The sequence below is a fragment of the Bubalus kerabau genome, chromosome 4 (genome assembly GCF_029407905.1).
Source record: "Bubalus kerabau isolate K-KA32 ecotype Philippines breed swamp buffalo chromosome 4, PCC_UOA_SB_1v2, whole genome shotgun sequence".
Classification (NCBI taxonomy): Eukaryota; Metazoa; Chordata; class Mammalia; order Artiodactyla; family Bovidae; genus Bubalus; species Bubalus kerabau.
In genome coordinates, this window is record NC_073627.1 from 21,843,597 (window position 1) to 21,860,386 (window position 16,790).

The following is a 16,790-nucleotide window of genomic DNA, read 5'->3' on the forward strand; positions in this document are numbered from 1 at the left end:
GATTTAAACAAAAATTCTCACAAGAATACATTCCCCAAAAGAAGACTGGCCATAGTTTGATAGGAATCAGAATAATCCCTAGCTGAGCCAGTAGTTCACATGCTCTGCATGTATCCTGAACTGAACTGTGGCACACTCGTGTGCAAACCTGGTTGAACTCTTCAACTCAGTTGATCTTTGTGACAACCTTGAAGGCAGGCAGAGCCAGAACCCTCCCCTTTGATTAGTCCAGAAAAGAGTCCCATCCACGGCAGTCTGGCCAGTGAGTGCATAGCTGGCACTGGGATCCAAGTTGCTCGGCTCTGTGGGCAGTGTCCCTATACAACCTTTTAAAACTTTCCCTATCCTGAGCACACGTGTAGTCTTCACTCTAGCCCATGGATGTTTTGTTTTGGCCATGCAGTATGAGGGATCTTAGTTCCCCGACCAGTGATCGGACTTGTGCCCCCTGCATTGGAAGCACAGAGTCTTAACCACTGGACCCCCAGGGAAGTCCCACCTGCCCATGGTTGTTTTGTGACACCAAGCGTGGCACGTCCATCCCTGTGCTGGTCCCTGCCCTGTGTGGATGTCCTGAGCAGCCCCGAGCCAGGTCTGGCTCCCCATCCTTACGCGGATGTGGGTTCGAGTTACACAGGAAAGGAACAATGATCCCAAGTCCTCTTTCTGGTCCTTGGAGACCAGGTTAGCCGTGAAGAGGGCCCTGCTGATGCCCCTACCTTAAGGTCGCCTTGACCTAACCGTCCCCGGGGGCAGGGGGAGATGGTACAGAGATGCCTTTGTCTCCTCTGCTCCAGGTCTCTTCTTCAAGGAGAGTTCCTGTTGTGCAGCAGCCAGAGGGGAGGTGGGGGGTGAAGAGCCTTCCCAGGAAAGCTGGAGGCCTTCCAGGAAGTATCTCTGTGCCCCAGCATAGCAGTCACAGCAGAAGCCGAAGCCCATGGGCTCTTAAGCATCCCGTTTCACCCCCACCGTGCCTCTGCGGGGGGCTGTCCACCTCCACTCCAGCCCCTACCTTTAAGGCTCCTGGAAGTGGGGGAGCCACAGGTCCACACTCAGCATACACTGCACCCCTGAGACCAGTGTCTCTTCCTCTCCCAGAATTTCCACACTCTGTTACCCCGCTGTGAAAATGCTGCCCATGCCTGTCCCCGAAGACAGAGTGGTACCTAAGGAGGGGGCACATGCGCCATGAGAAATTTGGTGGGAGTTTGGGGGAGGGAAAGGAACTGCTGGGTCCGCGCTTCCTGCCCCTGCCCCCTGTCCTCTACCACTCTTCAGGGAAGTCAACTTACAGTGAAGTCACCAAGGGAACACAAGGCCTTCCAGCCTCAGGCATAGCGACTGTCCTCTGTTTCTAGGAATGGGGTGAGGGGAGGGTAACCCAGTGGGTAGGAGGGGGGGAAGTCAGCATTCCTTTGCCCAGCTGCCCTGTCCACCTGATTTGGGAGAGAAGCTCACAGGGCAGAGAGAGCAGGGGCGTGCAATGTCTGGGCTGAGCACACGGGTCCGAGCGCAGAGAGGAGCCCACCCTCCTCGCAGCAAGGGTAGGCCTGGGAGGCTGGAGGGTGAGAGGAGAGGTGGGCCACGGGCACTGAGATGGGCAGCTGATGGGCCTGGTGATTGTCCTGAGCAGCCCCGGGTCAGGTCTGGCTCCCCATCCTTAAACCCACTGATTACCAGTCCCCTCTTCCCACTGAGCTAGTTTCTCCTCCTTCTAGCCCAACGAGAAATCTTTTGTGTCTCAGCCAGCCCAGTATGGACCTCAAGCCCTCAGGGCAGTACACGAGAGAGGGCTGTGCATCTCCTTCTCCGCCACCTCCCCACCACTTTGCCTGTCCTTTTTGTTATGACCCGAGGAGGTTCCTTGCTCTCCAGCTCTGTTTTCCATTGTTCTTGGCTTATGGCTGGCACCAACCCACCGACGCCTTCCCTGCCTGCTCCCAGCCTCCAAAATCAGCTCCCCAGAGCCAGGAGCCAGTGTGGGTATAAAGTCAAAATGAAGGGTGGTCCAGCGCTGCATCCCCTCCTCACTGGCCTGGTCTTCATTTGCTGCTAGAATGGACTCCAAGCACCCGTGTCCCCTTTGCTCCAGGCTTCAGCCGTGAAGTTCGCCCAGTGTACTGGCCTCTCAACTCCAATGCATCTACCTGGAATGTCATTCCTCCCTTTCCTGCCTGGGGACGTCCTCTTCATCTTCCACACAGTCCATGTGGCAGAGAGGAAAACACAAAGACTTTGGACCTTGGACACTCAATAGGAAGGCAGAGACCGCAGAATGGAAGTTTGTCACAGTCAGTGATTCCGGGTAGGGAAGGGGGTGTCTGTCGGTGCCAGGGCTTGATTCTGCCAGAACATGGGCAAAAAAAAAAAAAGAGCTGAGTTAGATCTGCTTCCAAATCCCAACTTCGCCAACTTAGCAACCGGGTGACTTGAAGCCACTTTCCTTCTTTGTAAAGCAAGCCTGGCTCTGCTGTGTGACTCCAGGCACATGAGTCTGCCTCTCTGAGCTGAGTGGCCCCTTTCGTAAAAGGAGGACAGCAAGGCTTACCTGCCAGGATTGCTGTGAAGACTCACTCACAGAGCCGAGCACACAGTAAGTAGGTGCTCAGGGACTTTAGCCAGTAGAGCCAGGTATTTTCTCCTCAGCACCCTTGAGCCTCTCAATCCTGTATTGCAAACCTCTGCTTTCTTTCTTAATATTTATGTAAGTGGCTGTGTGGGGTCTTAGTTGCAGCACACAGGATCTTTAACTGAGGCATGCAGACTCTTAGCTGTGGCATGTGGCATCTAGTTCCCTGACCAGGGATTGAACCTGGGCCCCTTGCATTGGGAGCACAGAGTCTTAGCCACTGGACCATCAGGGAAGTCTCCGGAAGCCTCTTCTTAAGGCCCGAACTAATTGCCTAAAGGGCTGTGTCTCACTGCTTGACTTGTAATCTGTGAAAGAGTGTGAGTTGCTCAGTCGTGTCCAACTCTTTGTGGCCCCATGGACTATAGCCCACCAGGCTCCTCTGTCCATGGGATTCTCCAGGCAAGAATACTGGAGTGGGTAGCCATTCCCTCTCCAGGGGATCTTCCCAACCCAGGGATTGAACCCCAGTCTCTTGCATTGCAGGCAGATTCTATACCGTGTGAGCCACCAGAGAAGCTGGTGTTTCAGAAATATGTGCTGGATTAATAAAGGTCCCTGTCACAGCATAGTGCTTCCTCAAGCTCTGATCCCTTTCTCTAGAGCAGTCCCCGCTTCCCATTTATTAAGCCCACTGATTACCAGTCCCCTCTTCTCGCTGAGCTAGTTTCTCCTCCTTCTAGTCCAACAAGAAATCTTTTGTGTCTCAGCCAGCCCAGTATGGACCTCAAGCCCTCAGGGCAGTACACAAGAGAGGGCTATGCATCTCCTTCTCCGCCACCTCCCCACCACTTTGCCTGTCCTTTTTGTTATGACCCGAGGAGATTCTTGATTCACAGCATCCCGAAGGCTCTCTCCTGCTGCCTTGGCTTCTGCCTGCTCTGGTCTTACTGATCTGCTTTCCCCCTCACAGCAGCAGTAGCCTCATCTTTGCCTGGTGCTGGGCTGTCTTTCCCTGGTGCTGGGAGTTCTGAATTCACCTGCCAAGCCAGCAAATTACCTGGCTGGAATGGCCCTCGGCACTTTCTTCTGTGTCAGCCTCACCCTCTCTGGATGATAACACTGACCCAGGACTCTGAATGGAAAGGGCATGATGACCCTGTCCCAGGAGGAGGTAGGGGCCCCTAGGGCTTTCTAGAGAGCCATCCCTTTAACTCTGGCTAGAAGGGAGCCCAGACAGGTGAGGGAAACAGGAGCAGGACAGGGAGGATGTAAGAATCTCCAGGTGGCAAGGTCTGCATGGACCCACACATCCATTGCCCACATCCCACATACTGACTACTGCCTCCCCTGCCAGCTGCCTCTTGGCCCCGCAGGCTGACTGGGGTTGAGCTGTGGTTGGGGGTGGGGGTGGGGAGACAATACTCATGTATCAAGCTAAGCAGGATGCTTTGACAAACCCTATCTCTCTACTTTTTCCTTTTATTAACAAAAAATGTTCATGTTCCCCATATTTAAATAGGTAGCACAGGACATGATACAAAAACTCAGAAGACTTAAAAGGATAAATGGTCAAAAGTTAGGGTTTCCCAGGTGGTGCAGTGGTAAAGAATCCACCTGCCAATGCAGGAGACACAAGAGGCGCAGGTTCAGTCCCTGGATCGGGAAGATCCCCTCTAATAGGAAATGGCAACCCGCTCCAGTATTCTTGCCTGGAACATCCCATGGACAGAGGAGCCTGGTGGGCTACAGTCCATGGGGTCGCAAAGAGTCGGACAGGACTGATCCTGTGTGTGTGTGTGTGTGTGTGCCCGCACGTGCTCACACACACACAGTAAAAGTTAGTCTCTCTCCTTTCCTGTCCCTTGGGTCCCTTCTGCAGGGACAACTACAGTTTTAGTCTTGTGTCTATACATTTATAAACATAACTTACACCTCCTATGAGTCACACCGGAGGGAAACTGAGGCCCTCAGAGAAGTGAAGTACTTTGACTAAGGTCACACAATTGTGAAATTGACAGAGCTAGGATTTGCAAACAGATCTAACTGTAGAACTCGGCTCTTTTCACTGTCTGTGCTCTGGCAGAAGCAAGCCCTGGTACCAACAGAGCCCCCACCCCCACCCCCGCCCACCATGAACCACTGGCTGTGACAAACCTCCATTCCGAGGCCTTGGAGATGCAGGGGTCTTTGGTGAGTGTCCAAGGCTCCAGGGACCTGTACTGACTTACTAGGGAAGAAGCACTCCGGTATGGAAGAAGGAAAGTTCCCGCAGGTGTCCTTTCGTGGCTGCTGTATGGTCAGGACCAGTATGACTCCCAAGTACAGAGAGTTCTGGAGAGAGAAGCTACATGAGTGTATGAGCGTGGGTCTCTGGCTAGAGGGAATTGTGGTTGTGGTTTCAACTACAGTTCCAGAAAATACCCTCATGATCTCCCTGTGGTTGGGCAGGGCTGAGCGGGGATGGGAAGCGTGGGGGCTATTCTCCATGGAAGCTATGTGCTGGCGCAAGCAGGTGAAGGGAGGAGGCTGGGGCCAGTCCCTGGTGGACAGCAGGCAGGATGCCTGAGCGGGGCTGCCCGCCAGACTTCCAGGTTCTCAAGTCTCTCTCTCTTCTTGGTCAGGGTGGGCTAAGAGAGGCCCCCAACTCTCTTGACTAGTAAACACCTGTACACCTACAGCTATGTCTCAGGCAGCTTCCTATGTGAGCTCTCTGTAGGGTCTTTCTGGATCCTGGCTTTCCATTCAGTTTCTTTGTTTCTGTGACTCCCTATGGGTCATGTCTCAGTCGGGTGTCCCCTCAACTTAGGGTCTATGTCCCCGAGGCCCTGTGAGAACCAGGAGACCCAGGTAGGGTCTCACCTCATCTGCAGTGAAAGGAGGGAGAGGTAGGTAGTGAACATTCCTTCCTCTCTCAGGTTGACAACATTCTTGTTTTGCAGAGGTAGTAGCCAGAACATTCCGTCCTTTATGTCTGTGCACACAGCCGGCCAGATCTAGCTTGGTGCCTAGTGGTCAGTCAGAGATGTGCTACGAGATGCAAGAGTCAAGAGACATACCTGGCCTGCCCTCCCAGCATTCAGACCAGCACCTTCCACGCTGGTGAACAGCCAAGGCAACTGCATTGAGTCCTAGACTTGACCAGTCCTAGGAAGAGGAGTGTAAATCTTAAAAACAGCAATAATGGTTAACAGCCCTATAGTGCTTTACAGCATTCGAAGCACTTTACATGTACTCACTCACTAAATTCTCCCCACAATGCTTTCAGGTAGGTCCTATTACCATTATTATATTACAATGAGGAAATCAAGGCAGAAAACTTGCTCCAGGTCACACAACTCAAGGAGCTGAGGGTGAATCTGGTTCTAGATTGTGTTTTTATTTTTTTTAATAATTTTATTTATTTATTTTTGGCTGTGCTGGATGTTCGTTGCTACACGGGCTTTTCTGTAGTTGTGGAGAGTAGGGGCTACTCTCTAGTTGCAGCGCTCGGACTTCTCATCGTGGTGGCTTCTCTTGTTGCGGAGCACAGGCTCTAAAGCTTTCAGGCTTCAGCAGTTGCAGCACGTGGGCTCAGTAATTGCAGTTCCCGGCTCTAGAGCACAGGTTCAATAGTTGTGGCGCACGAGCTTAGTTGCTCCAAGGCATGTGGGATCTTCCTGGACCAGGGATTGAACCTGCATCTCCTGCATTGGCAGGCAGAAACTTTACCTATGCTGTGCTTTTAATTTTGTGATTCTGTGCTTTTAATTACTTTGCAGTCATCCTAGTTTCCATTTCTATTCCTAGAGGGTAGGGTTTGTTCCTCAAATATTTACTGAGTGTCTGCTCTGGGCTGGGACAGCGTGGGAGCATTTAAAGGTGAATGGGATATTGTGTGTCACTGAGGGTAGAAAGGTGTGTAAACAAGAAATTGTCCTTCAGCATGAGGTGCCCTAATACGAGCGTAAATGTGTGGCTGGAAACAGGGAGGGTGAGGTGTATACTGCCTAGAGCAAGTGTCACCGAAAGGCAGATGTCAAGTGGCAGGAGGACATTCCAGGCAGAGGGAATGGTGTATGAAAGCTTACAAGAAAGAGATATGGTGTGCCTAAGTGTTGAAACCTCATGGACAATAACTGTCAGAGAGGTTGCCAGAGAGCTCAGGGCTGGCACTTCCGTCCAACTTCCTGCTCCAGCCTGTCCTCCAGCTCTGGCCTCCAAGCTCTCAGTACCTACTCCATAAGAAGCACTGTGCCAGGTGTTGGCCCAGAATGTGGGAGAAAAGCAGTAGCCTGGGTGGCGGAGAAAGAGCTGGTGATCAGCTGCAGACAAAAATCTTTGTGGCTGGTGTTATTCAGGAGGTGAAGGCAAGGCTGCTGGGAAGAGCTGCCAAGGGAGGATTATGGGAGGACGTGGGGACTTGCAGATCGTGGTCATCTCTGGACAGGAAGATTTTCAGACTGTAGGGAAGGGACATGCTCTGTGCGTGTTGGGGGAGGGGGTCCTTCTCCTTTCTGCTGCTGCAGCTGGGTTTCTGGAGATCTGACATGCCTTGCTTTAGTGCTGGCCCTTGGAGGGTTGCCAGGGAAACCGTCGGCCAGCTCCAGAGATGTAGCCAGAGAGTGGGTGACTCAGGCTGCCTTCTCAGATACTGCACCCCCTCCCCATTACATGGAAAAGGCTCTCAGAGACCCTTTCTTCTGGATCCTACACAGCTGATCCTGTCTATTCTTCTCTCTCTGGATACAGAGTCCCTCCTGTAGTTCCACTGATGGGACTCCCCAGAGAGGGAAATATCTCGGACACCTCCGGCCCCCATAGATTCACTCTGGAACAGCGGATGGAGCGTCGGTGTAAACTCTTGCTATGTCCCTTAGGTTTTCCTCTTGCCTGTCCTCTGTGTGGTAAGCGGCAGGAGCCCAGGCTGAAACGCCCTCCAGGGAGCAAACCCGGGATAATTATTGATGGGGCAGCAGTGGACTTCTGACCTCGGCCTGCGAGGGACAGGACCCAGAACGCGGGCCCCAGCCGGGGCAAAGGAAGGTGGGCGGGCCGCAGAGGGGGGCCAATCAACACGACCACAACAGGAGACAGCCGACCCTACCCAAACAAAGCAGCATGTGCTCGCGGCCCGCGAACCCGCCTGGGAGTCGAGCTGCAAAGTGGCTCCAGCACCGCGAAGAGGGGCTGCCAGTGGCGCCGGCGCCCCCGCACTCGCCCAGGACACGCGGAGGGGGTTCCGGGTCCCTCCAGGGCGGCCGCGGAGGTGGGGCGAGGGACCACGGGGCTCGCGAGCGCGCGCCGGGCGGAACCAGGAAGCGGCGCGCGCCGGCGCGGGGCGCGCTCGGGGCTGCGGGCGACGCGCGCGGTCGGGCCTCCGCGCGCGACAGGCGCGCGCGCCCCCGTGGGCCCCGGCGCGAGGAGAATCGTCGGCTGGAGCCGTCACCCCGGGCGGGACCGAGCGCAGGCGACGACGCGCGGCGGCCCGGCCGAGGGAGGGAGCGAGCGAGCGAGCGGGCGGGCGAGCCAGAGAGCGGGTAGGAGGCAGCCGCTGGCGCCCGAGGGGCCGAGCGAGGTAGGAACTGCGGGGCCGGTCTGAGGATTGGGGCCCGCGGAGGGAGGCCGGGGAGCTTGCTCGGGTGGGGCCCCGCGCCCCGGCCGCCCAGACGCCTGGCAGGGCCTCGCCGCCGCCATCGCTCCCTGGGCCGGGAGGGCGGCCGCGAGGACCGCGCAGTGGGTGAGGGGAGCCACGCGGGGCGAAGGCTGGAGGGCCGCGCGAGGGGCGTCGTGCGGAGGCTGCGGCGGGCCGGGATGGGTAGCGGGCAGAGACCGTGCGTGCGCGGGTGTCTGGGGGGGCTGCTGTTGGCCGCTCACACCTCCGTGGTGCAGTTACCCCCCGCCGGCTCCTCGCGTTTCTCCTTATTTCAGGAGAGGTATCAGCGACTCCTGAGGGGGTGGGATGAGCACGGCGGGGGGCGGTGGGGCGGGGGGTATTTAGCCAAGCTTCAAGGAACAGCGCCTTATAAGGAGTCCAGACAACAAATACGAGCGTTTCGTTCAGGCTCGGGGGGCGGGGGGGTTGCAGAATCCCCCATCAGGACCCGCCAAGCCCCAGCTGGTGCGTGTGGCGGTGGGAAGCTGCGCGTTCTGGTTTTCTAGCCGGGGATAAAGAGTTTTTTAAAAAGTGCTCTTGGTGTTGGGGGCAGAGATGCAGCGTCGGAAGGGTAGTCCGTTGTGTCACCCCAGCTGGTCTGAGGCTAAAGGAATCTGGCAAGATGGTCAGGCGGATCAAAGAGGAAAAGAAGTTGTGTGGAGCAAGAGGCGTTTGCAGACACTTGTAGCCAGCAATGATGGAAAAGGCGAAGACTGGAAAACAAGCGCCAGTTTTAGGATGATTAATGCGAACCACAGGAAATTTAGGGGCAAAAAGAGATAGCAATCCTCTCTTTCCTGAAGAGCCATGCCACATCTTTTTTGTTCTTGTTTTTCTTGTCCCCTCTGATCCTGTCATTGTATTTGATACCGTCGTATCAAGTAAATAGTGCTCAAAGTGGGTCGTAGAATGTTAGAGCTGGAAAGGACCCCCGCGGTAATGCTGCCTTCTTTATTGAACAAATGAGGAAACTGAGGCCAGGTACGTGGAAGGATCGGCCTGCTCCGTTCGCACAGCTGTTTAGAACTTCAGGAACTGAAATGTCGGTCTGAAGTCTCTCAGATCGGTGCTCTTCCCGAAGCATAGAGAAGTAATAGATCTTTCCCTAAATACAGTTTCATAAATTGTCTCTGGAATGCCCTCGGGGAATGCCCCTTGAAAGGGCCAGTGTATCACCTAATTATTAAACTGAGCTTAGGTCCCTTTTTCAGTCTTCAAATGGTGTTTATCGTCCGCTTGTATCTTCGATTTCCAAAGTGGTTGGATAGCCTCCTGGGCCATAATAAGCTTTCAGCTGTTGAGTATATTATCTCAAATAATTTTGTTAGCGTTCAGCAAAGATAATAGAACTCTGCCTCTTTGCTCAACGTTTTTCTGTGATGATTTATTTGTTTACATTTTGTTGATCACATTATTGGTGTTCATTGACTATGTGTTTTATTTAGCGTGCCTGTCATTTTTAAAATTTCATTCCCTAACACTGGGAACACTAGATCGGTTTTGATAGTGTTACATGGTGGAATTCTGTCCCTTGACTTTATTTCAAGGCTTCAGGGTTCTTGTTTGTGTTGCTACCAGTTTCCATCTCTTGGAAGATCACAGTTGTTAGAATTCATAGTGTAAGGGGTAGAAGGGGGCTGCTGATTTTAAGAAAATGTATTATGTGACAGTTTGTGATGTCTGTGGGTTTAACCAAAACAGCACCACACTTTTGGTCAGGTTGATGTTATCTAGTAGATTACTTGTTTTCTGTAGCCTTTGGAAGATGGAAAAGTCAAGCACCTGGTTGAGACACAGGGAGAGAATGGAGAGATCTTTTTTTGAAAAAGCAAAACATTAAAAAAAAAAAAAAAAAAGAGTCGATTTCTATCACCAGCAGTTTGGTTATTGCACAACTGGGAGCCAAACTGCACAAAATCTTTGCTGTACACCCAACTAAATAAATTATCCCCTCTTCTCACTAGTCAGGATGCACATGTTTGCCCACAGGCTGTTAGTATGAATTGTGTTAAGATATTTAAGGTGGCTGTGTTTCTTAATCGGGTACTTCATGATATACATGATAGGAGGGGGAGAAAGTGCTATCATTGTTTGGAGTGTTACAACATGAATATTTTGGTCAGCACTTCCTATTGTGCCCCAACTTCTCATTTCATCTTCATTTTCTTGCTCTCGATTGTTGTTTTTTAAACAGTTTTATTTACATATGCAAAACCCACATCAGGACTAGTAAAAGGTATCATTTGTTTGTTGCTCTTTGGGTACTTAATGTCAAATTGTTTCAAGTTATATCATTATATTAAAGTTATTTCATATCATATTCAAATTATTTGTGATTTGTGTCAGGTTAGGTTTATGTTAATCAGTGTGCTTGTGGTAGTTAATTTGACTTATTTTTGTATAGGTAATTGATAGAGATAGTCTATTAGAAAAGGATGATGTTGTAAATAGGTAAGTAATATGCTCAAGATTAAATTGCACGTTGAAGGTAGAAGCCAAGGAAGCTTAACTCTTCTAGTGCCCTACAAACATGTGTATCTCATGAATTTTCATAGATATCTGGATGTTCTGACTGCCAGTGACATGTATTTTCCCCTTTCTATTAGAGTGTAGATTACCTACACTCTAGTGTACATTATTGTGTACATTATTGTGTATTCCATGTGTACAATAGTGTAGTGTACATTATTCCTACAAAAGCAGAAAATCTCCTGTTTTTTATTAGTTTTTTTGAAACTTATTCTTTGAAAAAGTTATCTGACAGTTCTAGGTTACTGAGTTCTTCAGAAAAATATCCTTTTACTGCATAATAAAGTGTCAAAATACTTTGATACTTCTTAATAAAAATAATGTTTAAAATTTTGTTATAAAGTATCATTGTCTCTGATTCTGTGTGGTATTTAAAGGAAAAGATATTTCTTTAAATCTGTGCTTTGTTAATAGAACCGTTCTAAAATCGGAAGTATTTTTTCCCCTGCCATGTTGGAAATAACAGTTTTGTGCTTATTTCTGGGAATAGGAAAGTCAGATTTAACAATCTAGTTTCCACTCATCAGTTTTTTTGTACATTTAAATCGTGATAACAGCGATTAAAAATGTTTTTACTTTGCTTTCTCTTAATTGTCATGTCCTTGTTTGAATTAAATAGCCTGTTTACATTGGATGTTTTCTTATGAGTGGTGATCCTTTACTAGTAAAAAACCTAAGCCCATTTGGAGAAGATTTTACATATCTAAATCTAGGCTATGTTTACTAATCAAAGAAAGGAGTAATTTTATAGGCGTTTGACTTTTAGTTGAACGAGACCCTCACTTTTAGTGGTTTTAGGGTTTTGGATGACGTTTTATTACTTTTGTTAGTTTTGGTCACACCCATGACTTCCTTGGAAGGTATCTTTGAGGTTTGGTTTCCTTTTTTTTAAATGGCAATATTGGGGTGGGGGTGCTTCCTGTTTGTATTTTCAAAATTAGGTCCACATGGTAACCTTTTGGTAGTGTCACATTTTTATTTTATATGCATAAAGATGAGCATCAGATGTCATGTGGTTTGTCTTTGACCCATCATACTGCCTCATGACAGCTGTACCGAGTACCCAGTTGGAAAGACAAGACATCCCAGATCTTCCCAGCTCCCTTCAAGGTTTAGCTGCCTTGGAAGAAGTCTTAACAACAACTACCACAACAAAGGTGCAATTAACAGAAAAATGGGACTGCCCCTTTGTGTTTTCCTGCCAGGTACCTAGAAAACACATAGCGCTAAGATAGAGGGAAAATATGTTATGTGTAGCTTTGACTGTCAGAGCTTTCAAGGGGGGTTGCCATAGCTTTGTATGATATGGAACTCCATGTATCTAGCAGTGACTATACCAGTTTTTCTGACCTTACCTAGAAGTTGTACAGGGTGTCATGGAGGAGTTAAATAAGAACAAGGAGAAATTTAGTGTGGTGATGGTAGAACTTTGGAGGAATCACCCTCAATCATAAAACTCTTCCTTGACCCTCCTGGATAACCATTAACGTGGTAGGTCACTTTTAATATAAATGTTGGACTCTGAGTTATATGGAGCGTTGCAGAGAAGAATATCCTTGAAAGAAGTACATATAGTATTGTTTCAGTAGTTGAAGCAAGTGGCCTTTTCCTTGCCTTCAACTAACTTTATTATAAGAAGTGTAATGACTTAACAGACTGCTGATTAAATTGGCATTCAAACATGTTTGCAGTTTAGGGAGTTTCTGTCTTGTAAATTTTCTTTTAGATCACATCACTGAAGGCAGTACTATATTAGTGTGTGGCATGATTATGCATAATGCAGTTTGCAAATAAGGTTGATGAGTGTCTTGACCTCCCATCCCCCCCCCAAAGTCAATAAAGAAGTATGAGTTTGTCACATACTGGATATTTTCTTCATTGGGTTTATTCATAATAATTACTTCCATTTCTCATGTATTATAGTACTACTAAGATGAAAAATACTTATATTGATTGAACATTTTTTGGAAACTAGCTTGCAGAATCCAACACTCATTCTCCATTTGTTCTTCCTTTGGCACTCTGATGAACTCTTCAAAATTGTTTTCCAGATTTATTTCTAGTATGAAGAGAAATATCTCCATATTCTGTGCACTACTAGTTTTTTGAGGTGCTTATGCTGACTCATTTTTTAATTTTACTAAGATATAGAGTATGGTTTGAGAGCAATAATGAGATTCTCAGAAAATATGAAAACTTTCCTTTCTGACTACTTAGAGAAAGGTTGGGGAAGACAAGGGGAAATACATCAATGAGCCGATCAATTATTGTTATTTGTTGGGATTAATTTGGTGACTAATATTTTCAATGCCCATCAGGCTAGTAAAAGTGACTTTGGCTTTACCCTGCAATGATCAGGACAAACCCAAGTGTTCTCTAATGTTGCTTGTCTTTTCCTGATAGGGGATTTTCTTTTGCATATGGGAAATCAAGCTGAAGTTACCAGTAACAGCCACGTCCAAGATTTGTGTATGAAAAAAGAAAACCTCTTTAAAAAAAAAAAACTTTTTACCCCTCTGGGCTATAACTCTACTTACCCTGGGCTCATTTGAGAAGGTATACTAATTATTTGCCTAATGATCATTATGCTATCTTTCAAAAAGTGATCAGAAAATTAATTTTAAAGTACTTTGAATTATGCCCCAAACCTAAAAGTGAAGATAGTAAAAATAATACCTAACACCATTCATTTAGAGTGCCAAGCAGACACTGTTATAAGCTCTTGGAATGTTTTAACTCATGATCCTCAGAGAGGTGGGTTCTATCCTCAGATGAAAGAGGAAGAAATGGCCACAGAGAAGTTAAGTAATTTGTCCACGGTCACACTGCTGCTAATGGCAGGGCTGGATCCAGACACAGGCCAAGCTGAATCCAGAAGCTGAATTGTTACCCACTGCACTTGGAAGAAGAGCGGGTAACTGTCACTTTGCAATGAGACGTTTGGTTTCTTTAGAGGTTTATGGTTCTTTGTGTTCCAAAATGGAATTTCTCTTTTTTTAATAGAAAATTTTAAATGTATATTTGGAATTTTTTTTTAAGTTTATGAAGGCAATGGTAGGTGTTTTCCAACTAATTTATATATTCCTGATAGAAATTAGATTAAAGTAGAGAAAGTCTTCATTTTAACTCTTAAGTTGTCCTTTGTTTCCTTTCTTCTGACGTTACCATGTACATCATAGGGGAAGAGCTATAAGCTGTCTCTTTGGCTTCTGTTTACAAACAAAAAGATCTTCTGTGTCAGTGTGGTTTGAGACATACATGTTTGTTGACTGAGAATGCAAGTATCCATCTCATTTTATTTGCAACTTTATTTTGAAGGGATTTATGGTCCTATTCTTGTTTTAAAGCCAGTAATTGTGGTTTTTGAAATAGAAAGACTTAAGAATTTTAATTTGAAGGGATAGTTTTTAAGGCAGCTGAACTTATTGCATATGTTTCTAGTTTAGTTGTGCAAAGGCCCTTAGAAAGTAGTCTTAGAATGTATCCCTTTTCATATCTGATGCTTATATTAATCTCTCATCTCTTTTTTTAGAGGTGGATTGTAAAGTTAAATCTTGGAGACAGAATTCACAACCCTAAAGTGTAGTGATTTGAACTTGAGAGATCAAGTCAGGGATGAGAAAAACTTCAGTTCCCTGAGCAGACAGTATGGACTTGTTCAAATAAACAGAGGATGTTAGCTTCCAGGGTTGTCAAACTGTCACCTTTGACCAGGGTTGAATTTTCTTTGAATGTTGACAAAAGTTACAATGTCAGTGGAAAAAGCTTAATGTGAAGTATGTATAACTCAGCAGTTTCCTTATGTTTGTGCTCAGTGAGACTTACAATAAGTTGCTTTTTTTAATGTTCTTCCTATGTTGATGAGTTTAAAAGTGGGGGGCTACCAGCTTTAGGCTCTGTTGTAGGTGAGAGTCAATTAGAAAGTTTGTGAAAAACTATTTTGTGTTGTCTAAAATTCAGAGCCTAAAGCTGGTAGCAATCAATATGTTTTTATAAAGAATGGGATTTTAAAAAATCCAAACTGGAAGAAATTTAAAATATCATTGTAGCAAATTATATTTAAAATATCATTGTAGCAGAAAAAAAGAAAAGAAACTGTTGAGTACTTAATTTGTTAGAGTACTAAAAATTAGGATTTATCAGCTTCATGATATAGCATTATATATATATTATATATATAATATATTCATGGTTTAAACTAGGCAAAAATATTCTCTCAGAAATAATGCTGATTCTATTTTTCCTTTTGTTTCGTGTTTCTAAAAATCATTTGGTCATCTTTTAGGCTTGAAAAAAGTAGCAACCAAGGTATCTACAGAAATATATAGCTCTTTACAGAATGAAACAGTAACTTCAGCCTGTGGATTTGTGTTTTTAGGATTTGTGATGTTTCTGGTAGAAAGTAAGAGAGAGTGCTGGTCAGAAGTGAACTTTGTAGAGTCTTACTCCAGAAGATACAGAAGGTCCAATGCATAGGAATGTAGTGCAAATATTCCTTGTTCTTTTATTGTTATTGTTTCAATTGTGTAATGATATATTAAACCCTGAATGTGAGCATATTTTAAAGATGAGTTTATCCTTCAGTGAGTTTAAACATCAAGTAAAAATACTAATGCGTCGTAATGTGTAATAGAGATTGGCCTTCCTCCTTAACTGTTTAAGGTACCAAAACAAAATAGAAAATGTTTGGCTTCCTGAATGACATGGCTGCAGTGAACATGCTGAATTGGTAATGCAGCATAATCCTTTGATTTTGCAATACCAGAGTAAAATGCATACTTTTAAAGGAATGGGTCCATAAGATAACTTATTACCTTACTCATGTATTTTAAAGTTTGTCCCAGAAATGTGACATCATCAAAATTTATGGTTTTGAAGTTTTATTCCTTAAGTGTAAGAAGTCTCGTTGGGACAGAACATATTCCTGTTATATTGGTAAATTTCAACAGGACAAATATTAAAACACTGGCTTTTAGGAAATAACTCCTCTAAAAGAAATATATAGGCCCAGCATAAGAATAGGCACTGAAAAAAGATTTCTTCTGAGTTGTGGGATTCTGGGTGTATGTGTCCACTTTCTAGTAGCTTCCCATTTTTCTACAATAAATAGATGATAATAAATAGGAACACTGGAGAAGGAAATGGCAACCCACTCCAGTATTCTTGCCTGGAAAATCCCATGGACAGAGAAGCCTGGCATGCTGAAGTCCTTGTCGTCGCAAAAGAGTTGGACAGAACTTAGCAACTAAACAACAACAGTAAATAGGAAATACATTTGTAAACAAGAAAAGAAAGTTATTTTTAACGAATCGGTGAAGAACATGTGAGAGAGCTCTATAATAATGGAAAATTGTTTAGCCATAAAAAGAAGGAAATCCATTCCTTCTTTTTATGTGGATGAACAGTGTGGATGAACCTTGAGGGCATTATGCTAAGTGAAATAAGTCAGACAGAAGAAAATGCTGTCTGACCTCACTTACTTGTGGAATCTACAAAAACTGAACTCCTAGAAACAGCAGACTGGTGGTTGCCAGGCGAGCGCAGTGGGGAAATGAATGAGGGTGGTTAAATGGTACAAATTTCCAGTTATTAAGATGAATAAGTTCTTGGGATGTAAATTACAGCATAGTGACTGTATTACTATATACACAATACTATATTGTGTATTTTAAGTTGCTAAGAGAGTAGATTTAAAAGTTCTCACCAAACAAAAATTGTAACTATGTGAGTTGATGATGTGTTAACTAACCTTATGGTGGTAATCATTTCACAATATATACTTATATCAAATCATTTCATCTACATCTTAAGTTTGCACAGTGTTATATGTCAGTTATATCTCAATAAAGTTGGGGAAAAGTTATTTTTAAAATGGCTTCTGTATATTGACTTATCTCAGAATGAGAAACCTGTTTTTATTTTCAGTTAGTGTTTCCTTTTTAGGAGCAGAAAAACAAGTAGATTGTGATGTTTGTGTTAAATATTTGGCATGATGATATGATATCTTTTTTTGATGAATGATATTAAAATCATTTTATTGTATTTAATATTCTTAAG

At 45.8% G+C, this 16,790-nt stretch overlaps 1 protein-coding gene and 1 non-coding gene across 4 annotated transcripts in view; one reads left to right on the forward strand and one right to left on the reverse strand.

The window, feature by feature from the left end:
- Positions 1-2,791: 2,791 nt before the first annotated feature.
- TRNAG-CCC (transfer RNA glycine (anticodon CCC)) lies at positions 2,792-2,864 on the reverse strand. The gene has a single exon. It is a non-coding gene; the product is annotated as a tRNA-Gly (tRNA).
- A 5,109-nt stretch (positions 2,865-7,973) lies between these two features.
- LOC129648976 (signal transducer and activator of transcription 5B) overlaps positions 7,974-16,790 on the forward strand; it is a 65,885-nt gene continuing 57,068 nt past the window's right edge. For 2 of the 3 annotated variants that reach the window (XM_055575858.1, XM_055575859.1), the window contains exon 1: positions 7,974-8,126. The gene's annotated coding sequence lies outside the window, so the exon portion shown is untranslated. The remainder of the gene's footprint in view (positions 8,127-16,790) is intronic. The other variant, XM_055575855.1, reaches the window with a different exon arrangement.